The sequence below is a fragment of the Orycteropus afer genome, unplaced genomic scaffold, assembly GCF_000298275.1.
Source record: "Orycteropus afer afer isolate SDZICR_OR568_19922 unplaced genomic scaffold, OryAfe1.0 scaffold00144, whole genome shotgun sequence".
NCBI classification, from domain to species: Eukaryota; Metazoa; Chordata; class Mammalia; order Tubulidentata; family Orycteropodidae; genus Orycteropus; species Orycteropus afer.
In genome coordinates, this window is record NW_006921731.1 from 3,208,614 (window position 1) to 3,216,946 (window position 8,333).

The window sequence follows — 8,333 nt, forward strand, 5'->3', positions numbered from 1 at the left end:
CCCCTCCCCTCTCTTTTCCCATCCCTGGTAACCAACAAAGAAAGTTTCTTTCCATATGTAAACCTTTCCTTGGCTTTTTTAAATAGTGGACTAATGCAGTATTTGTCCTTCTGTGATTGACGTATTTCACTCACCATAATGTACTCCAAGTTCATCCATGTTCTATGGTATTTCACAGATTCTACATTGTTCTTTAAGGTTGCATAGTATTCCATTGTGTGTATGTACCATGATTTGATTATCCATTCCTCAGTTGATAGTTGCTTACGTTGTTTCCATCTTGTTGCTATTGTAATAGTGCTGGGAGGAACATGGGTATGCATATATCCATGTCCTGGCTCTTACACCTTTAGGATATATACTGAGTAATAGTTTTGCTGGATCAAGTGGTATTTCTATTTCCAACTTTTTAAGGAATTGCCATACCAATTTACACAATGGTTATATCATTTTACAGTCTCACCAACAGTATATGAGAATCCCAATCTCTCCACATCCTTGCCAGTACTTGTTATTTTCTGTCTTGTTAAACTTTGCTATCAGTGTTGGAGTGAGATGGTATCCCATTATTGTTTTGATTTGCATCTCTAGTGGGCTAATGATAACGAACATTTCTTCATGTTTGTTGGCCGCCTGAACATCTTCTTTGGTAATGTGTCTGCTCATGTGTTCTGCCCATTTTTAAATTGGATTATTATTTGTCTTTTTGATGTTGAGGTGTTGGAGTTTTCTATAAATTTTAGAGATAAGTCCCTTGTCAGATATGCCATTGCTGAATATTTTTTTTCCCAATATGTAAGTTCTCTTTCTACTCTTTTGGAGAAATCTTTTCATGCACATAAAAATTTAATTTTTAAAAGGTGCTAATCATCCAGTTTATTTTCTACTGTTTGTGCATTTTGGGTTATGCTTGATAGTCTGTTTATGCTGTCAACTAGGGCCCCTAAGTTTACCTGTAATTTTTCTTTCATGAACTTTATAATTTTAGGTTTCACATTTAAGTCTTTGATCCATCTTGCGTTCACTTTTGTGTATGGTGTGAGGTATGGATCTTGTTTTGTTTTTTTGCAAATGAATATCCAGTTTTGCCAGCATCATTTGTGAAAGAGACTATCTCATCCCCATTAAATGGATTTTGGCCCTTTTTCAAAGATCACCTGACCATAGGTGGATGTATGTATGTCTAGGTTCTCAATTCTGTTCCATTGGTCTCTGTGTCTGCATTGTACCAATACCTGGCTGTTTTTGTTTTGTTATACTTTTAATTTTTATTGTGATTTGGGTGAAAGTTTACAGAGAAAATTTATTTTCCATACAGCAGTTCATACACATTTTGTTTCATGACATTGACTAATTCCCTGCAGTATAATAGCTCTCTTCCCACCTCCTCCCAATAGTTACCTCTTCCTTGTGTCCTTCCCTTGCATATAGTAGCACCCCCTAAGCTATCTTCCTGTGTAAACACTACCCTTCTGTTCTACCATGATTGATCACTCCAAGGAGTGTACCTGATGTAAATGTTCACCCCATATACCTGTCTGTTGTTTGGCTGGAAGCCACAGGAGTGAGTTCAGTTCCAGACGTGAAGGGTAATTAGGGGCCATAGTCTCAGGGGTCTCAGTAGCCTCTGTCAGACCAGCAAACCTGTTTTTTTTTTTTAAATGATTTTGAGTTTTGTTCCACATCATCCTCTCACTCCATTCAGGATCTTCTGTACCAGTCCCCGCCTGAGTGGTTAACTGTGGTAGCCAGGCACCATCAAATTCTTCTGGTTTCATGGTCATATAGCCTGAGGATCACATAGTCCGCTAGTCCCTTGGACTAATTGTTTCCATGTGTGTTTGGTTTTCTTCATTCTTCTTTGCTCTAGATGAGGAGAGATCCATCATTGCATCCAGAGAGCTGCTTACAAGCTTTTAAGACCCCAGTCATGACTCACCAAAGTAGGATGTAGAACAATGTTTTTGTGTAGTATGCTATGCCAGTTGAGCTTGATGTCCCCTGTGACCATTGTCCTGAGCCCACAGGTCCAACTACTCCCTCGGTACTGGCTGTGGTCAAGAAGCCACCACAACCTTGTCCCTTGTCATCTTTACTATACACCCAGACATTCTTACAGCATGTACAAATATGCATGTTGAAACATCGTCTGCCATCCCTACACGTGGTCATGGGCTCAGTACCCCCTGCCTAGATATACCTGACCACCTATCTATCCACGTGTAGATCAATGCTTGCTATCACTGACAACACAGTACAGTGCATGCAGAAAGGTTCATCTTTGTTGTCTGTACCTTCTGCATACCTCTCTATGTCTTCCTGTTCCTCAGTGCCACTGTGTTGATCACTTACTTTTGGTACATTGCCCTTCCCTTCACCCAAATCAATTCTTGTCTCTACATATCTGGGAGTGTTCCCTCGTCTACCCTTCCATCCTTGGTAACCAACACAGAGAGCTTCCTTTCATATATAAACCTTGCCTTGACTTTTTACAATAGTGAACTAATACAATATTTGTCCATCTGTGATGACTTATTTCACTCAGCATAATGCCCTCCAAATTCATCCATGTTATGTGGTGTTTCACAGATTCTACATTATTCTTTTTTTTTTTGGAATGGCCAATAATTTTTATTTAATTTTGCAAGCCTGAGGTAAAAAGCATAGGCAGTAAGTTGTACTAGTCAATAAAAAGCAGTTCTACCAGTCCACTTATGAGATACTCAACAGACTTGGAAAGCATTTTACTGAAAGCAAAGTATTTAGAGAAAATAGATATTTATACAAAATTATAAAATGCTTGTAATAAGAATAAGTGCATCTCAAGGAAAGCACAAACTCATTTTAATTTATAGAGTAAGTTAAAGCCTTAAAAATTTTAAGTGAAAATTGAAATATGCAAAAATGTATAAACTTTCTACAAAAGATGGTCATTCTTTTCCTGAGTATACTAAAGCTATGAAACATAAGGTGACACAGGAAGGTAGAGCTTTGGAAACACTTTTCACGGGCATTTCCTTTCTATACACTGCTTCCCTCCCTCTTCATATTCTTGTTTGGAAATCCACATTTGTTGAAAGGTACCCAAAGAAGCTAGAATGGAGCCGCCAATCCAGGAACTAAACCTCCGTTCCACTGTCGTATTATTTGTAATCAGTTTCAACCGCATGCTTGGGGGAGTTTTTTGAGAAAGCTTTCTATTCAACCCATCAGTAAAGCTCTGTATTAGCGTGTTTCCTCCTGCCACTATCACACTGCCATAGAGACCTGGTCTGATATCAATATCACACATTCCAACATTTGTCATGACAACATGACTGACCCCCAGCATTGTATTTCCTGATAACCCCTTTACATTGGAAGGGTCAAATAATCCTTCAGGAATCTTTAGCCTTTCTGCACCAAAATCATAGTTGTAACCATTGGGGAATTCATAATGAACTGTTGGCATCTGTGCTGCTACTTGTTCATCATAAGTTGAGTCTGATACTTGAAGTACTGAAGCTTGAAAATCCTGGATAACACAATTATACATGTAATTGTGCCAAGACCTCATAACCTGTGGCAACTTCTCTTTTCTTTTCTAGTTTGCTGGATATCCTTCACAGACAGCTTCTTTTGATGCAATCATATAGGGAGGGATCGATTCTATATTCATTTCTTGAAAGAGTTCTCTGCATTGCATAGTAATAAATCTCCAACAAGAAGGGATTTCACAATGCCTTGCTGAAGGACATAGCCATCATGGACTGGAATTGCAGTGGTATGAGTGGTTCCACTGTCCAAAATCAGCCCAGTAGAATGACCATTAGCAAATGCTGTCAAAACTGCAGTTTTGCAAAGGAAGAATGCAGGGATGTTGTAGTGTTCAAACATTAATTCCGTCAGTTTCTCTCTCTTTGCTCTAGTGTTCCACGGTGCTTCAGACATAAGAATAGGATGCAGGCTGGCTTCTGATTTGAAATGCATTTTGTAGGTATGATCCAGAATAGCCTAGAAACTATCCCAGTCTTCAACCATCCCATTTTTTAGTGGTGAAATAGCATCCATGTTCTCCCTTGGCACACGCAGGGCATTGTTATCTATGTAGTAGGTGGGACCTCCTTTTTTGCCTTTATCACCATCTATGTCCATCAGTGTACTTCCATCATCTCTTTCTGACACCATACCAATATCTATGGGGAAATCTACCTTGGGGCAATCCTCACCAGCATAACCAGCTCTCACAGTATAGGACCCAGTGTCAAAAATAAGGGCTCCAACTTCATCTCCGTCGTACACGCCGCTGCTCATGGCTGCTGTCGGCGTGACTCTTACACTGAGGGATACCCAGCAAAGCGACGGCAAGGACTGTGACTGCAAGTTCTGAGAACCGTTGCCCCCCGACCACCTTAACTTCCAACACCACCCCCTCAGGCCACAAAGCGGCATCTGCACACCTGGAGTGTAGCCACACTTGCTCTCTACATTATTCTTTAGTATTGCATAATATTCCATTGTGTGTATGTACCACAGTTTGGTTATCTATTCCTCCATTGATGGACACTTAGGTTGTTTCTATCTCTTTGCTATTGTGAATAGTGCTGCAGTGAACGTGGGTGTGGATATATCTGTTCTTGTCCTGGCTCTCACTTCTTTAGGATAAACTCACTGTTGTGTAGTTTGATCTGACTCATAGCGACCCCTCCTTGGGTTTCTGAGGTGGTATCACTACTGAAGTAGATTGTCCAATCTTCCTTCTAAGGAGTGGCTGATGGGTTTGAACTGCCCACCTTCTGGTTAGCAGTCAAATGCCTTAGGCACTGTGCCACCAAAGTTGTAAGTAGAAATACCATTTGATCCAGCAATCCCGTTACTAGGTATATATCCCTTCTTTAGGATATGTACCTTGCTGGATCAAGTGGTATTTCTACTTACAATTTTTTAAGGAATCAGCATATTGGTTTGCACAGTGGTTGTATCAGTTTACAATCTCATCAGAAGTATATGAGAGTCCCAGTTTCTCCACATCCTCACCAGCACTTGTTATTTTCTGTCTCATTGAACATGCTATTATATTAGTACTGGGGTGAGATGGTATCCCATTGTTGTTTTGATTTGCATCTCTCTAGTGGCTAATGATTCTGAACATTTCTTCAAGTGCTTATTGGCTCCCTGAACATCTTCTTTGGTAATGTGTCTGTTCATATGTTCTGTCCACACCCCCCCCCACCTTTTTTTAAATTGTGATTTGGGTGAAAGTTTACAGAGCAGATTCATCTTCCATACAGCAATTCACATACTCTTTGTCTCATGACATTGACTGTAATCTCCCATAGTGCATCAGCTCCCCTCCCACTTCCTCCCTATAGCCACCTCTTCCCTGTGTCCTTCTCTCCCATGAACTCCTGAGCTGTCTCCCTGTGTGTACACAGCCCTACCATTCTCCCATGATTGGTCTCTCCAAGGAGTGTATCTACCTAATGTAAATGTTCAGCAATCTTCTGCCCATTTTTAAATTGGTTTGTTTGTCGTTTTGATGTTGAAGTGTTGGAGTTTTTTATAAATTACAAAGATAAGTCCCTTGTCAGATATGTTGTTGCCAAATATTTTTTCCCAGTCTGTAAATTCTCTTTTTATTCTTTCAGAGAAGTCTATTGATGCACATACGAATTTAATTTTTAGAAGGTCCCAGTCATCTAATTTATCTTCTACATTTGTGCATTTTGGGTTATGCTTGATAGTCTATTTATGTCGTAAGTTAGGGTCCCTATGTTTGCCCCTATTTTTCTTTTGATGAACTTTACAGTTTTAAGTTTCATGTTTAAGTCTTTGATCTATCTTGAATTCGTTTTGTGTATGGTGTGAGATATGGATCTTGTCTCATTTTTCTGCAAATGGATATCCAGTTTTGCCAGCACCATTTTTTAAAACCCCATTAAATGGTTTTTGGCACTTTGTCAAAGATCAGCTGAGCATAGATAGATGGATGTATTTCTTTGTTCTCAATTCTGTTCCATTGGTCTATGTGTCTGTCATTGTACCAGTACCAGGCTGTTTTGACTACTGTGGCTGGATAGTAGATTTTGAGATCAAGGACTGTGAGAACTCCTACTCTGTTCTTCTTCAATAGTGCTTTGCTTATCTGAGGTCTCTTTCCTATCCATATAAAATTAGTGATTGTTTTTTTCCACATCCTTAAAGAATGCTGATGGGATCTGGATTGGGATAGCATTGAATGAATAGATTGCTTTTGGTAGTGTTGACATTTTCATAATGTTCAATCTTCCTATCTATGAGCATTATGTGTTCTTCCATTTATGGTTTCTTGAAGTAGTGTTTTGTAGTTTTCTTTGTATAGGTCTTTTGTATAGTATCATATCATCAGTGAATAGGGATAGTTTTACTTCTTCCTTACTGATTAGGATGCCTTTTATTTTCCTTTCTTGCCTTTTGTGCTGGCTGCTGTTGTTGTTATGTTGTCGGTTAGTTGGACCTGACTTGTAGCGACCCCTCCTTGGGTTTCCAAGGTAGTATTACTATGGAAGTAGATTTAGAACTTCCAATACAATGTTGAATAGAAGTGATGATAGAGGGCATCTTTGTCTGGTTCCTGTTTTCAAGGCGAATGCTTCAGTCTCTTTTCGTTGAGAATGTTAGTTGTTGATTTTGCATATATGCCTTTATTATGTTGAGGAATTTCCCTTCTATTCCTGTTTTTCTGAACGTTTTTATTGAGAATGGGTGTTCAGTTCTATCAAATGCCTTTTATGCATCAATTGATATCATGTTGTTCTTTTCCTTTATTTTACTTATGTGATATGTTACACTGATTGTTTTTCTAATATTGAACCATCCCTGCATACCTGGTATGAATCCCACTTGATCATGATGTATTATTTTTTTGGTATGTTGTTGGAGTCTATTGACTAGGATTTTCTTGAAGGTTTTTGAGTCTATATTCATGATGGATATTGGTCTGTAGTTTTCCTTTTGAATGGTGTCTTTGCCCGGTTTTGATATCATGGTTATACTTTCTTCATAAAGTGAATTTGGGAGGATTCTATCCTTTTCTGTGTTCTAGAATAGTTTGAGTAGGATTGAGTGTCAGCTCTTCTTTGAATGTTTCTTAGAATTCTCCAGTGAAACTTTGTGGGCCCGAAATTTTTTTTGTTGGTAATTTTTTAATGATCTGCTCAATTTCTTTTTTTGTATTGGGTCTGTTCAAATTTCCTACCTCAGCCTCTGTTAGTTTATGTAAGTAGTATGTTTGTAGAAATCTCTCCATTTTTTTCTGGTTTTCAAGTTTGTTGGAATACAGTTTTTCATAGTATCCTGATATTATCCTTTTTATTCCGATTGGTTCCTATGGTGTAGTGAATTACTTGATGTGCCTTTTCTAGCCGTGGTCTTTGTGACTCCCATGAGATTACTGGGTGGGCCATGCAAATAAGGTGTGTGGAACTCTAATGTGGGGATTGGTTAGTTGTTATTCTGCTATGTTTAAAATGAGCCTTCTAGAGGCAGAAGAGGGGGACCTCACTGCCGTCAAGAGAGAAGAACATCTGTTCGAGTGGACCGTATCTTTGGACATAAGATCTCCTTGGACCTGAAATCCCTGCCCTGGACCTCCTTCACAAAAAGATGGTAGAAACTACTGACAGAGACAGATGGCGGCAGAACCAAGTGGCACGAGACAGAGGCAGTCTTGCTGGCCCATGGAGCAAGAAAACTGAGTACCTTTGGGAAGGAGGCTTGCTGGCATAGTCTGATGCACCTTGTTGTACCTATTAGCATAGCTAAAAGAGCTTTGTAGCCTTTGCCTGAGCATGCCAGAGGCCAGGCCGAGAGGCCAAGGGCTAAGGAGGCGAGCTTGAGGGTATAGCAGAGAGGAGACTGTCCTGATCAACAGACTGTATCCTTAGTGCATTCCTGAGCCTGAATTGTATGTAGCCTGTTACTTTGCTTATAAACCCCATAATTGTGAATATTTTCTCTGAGTTCTGCATAGCCACTGTAATGAATTATTGAATCCAGTAGGGAAATAGTGAGTTCCAAGAGATTTGGAAGACAGCTACCTGGCCAACTGACTGGAAGAGATCCATATTTGTGCCCGTTCCAAAGAAAGGTGATCCCACACAATGTGGAAATTATAGAACAATATCATTAATGTCGCACACAAGTAAGATCTTACTGAAGATAATTCAGAAACGTTTGCAGCAATATATTGACAGAGAACTTCCAGAAGTTCAAGCCAGATTCAGAAGAGGATGTGGAACAAGGGATATCATAGCTGTTGTCAGATGGATCTTGGCTCAAGGCAAAGAATACCAGAAAGATGTTTACTTGTGTTT

At 39.5% G+C, this 8,333-nt stretch overlaps 1 protein-coding gene and 1 pseudogene across 1 annotated transcript in view; one reads left to right on the forward strand and one right to left on the reverse strand.

Annotated features, from left to right (window-relative positions):
* Window positions 1-8,333, forward strand: part of RAD18 (RAD18 E3 ubiquitin protein ligase) — a 207,545-nt gene that overhangs the window by 49,518 nt on the left and 149,694 nt on the right. The gene's annotated exons all lie outside the window — the stretch shown is intronic.
* LOC103201204 lies at window positions 3,005-4,293 on the reverse strand (annotated as a pseudogene).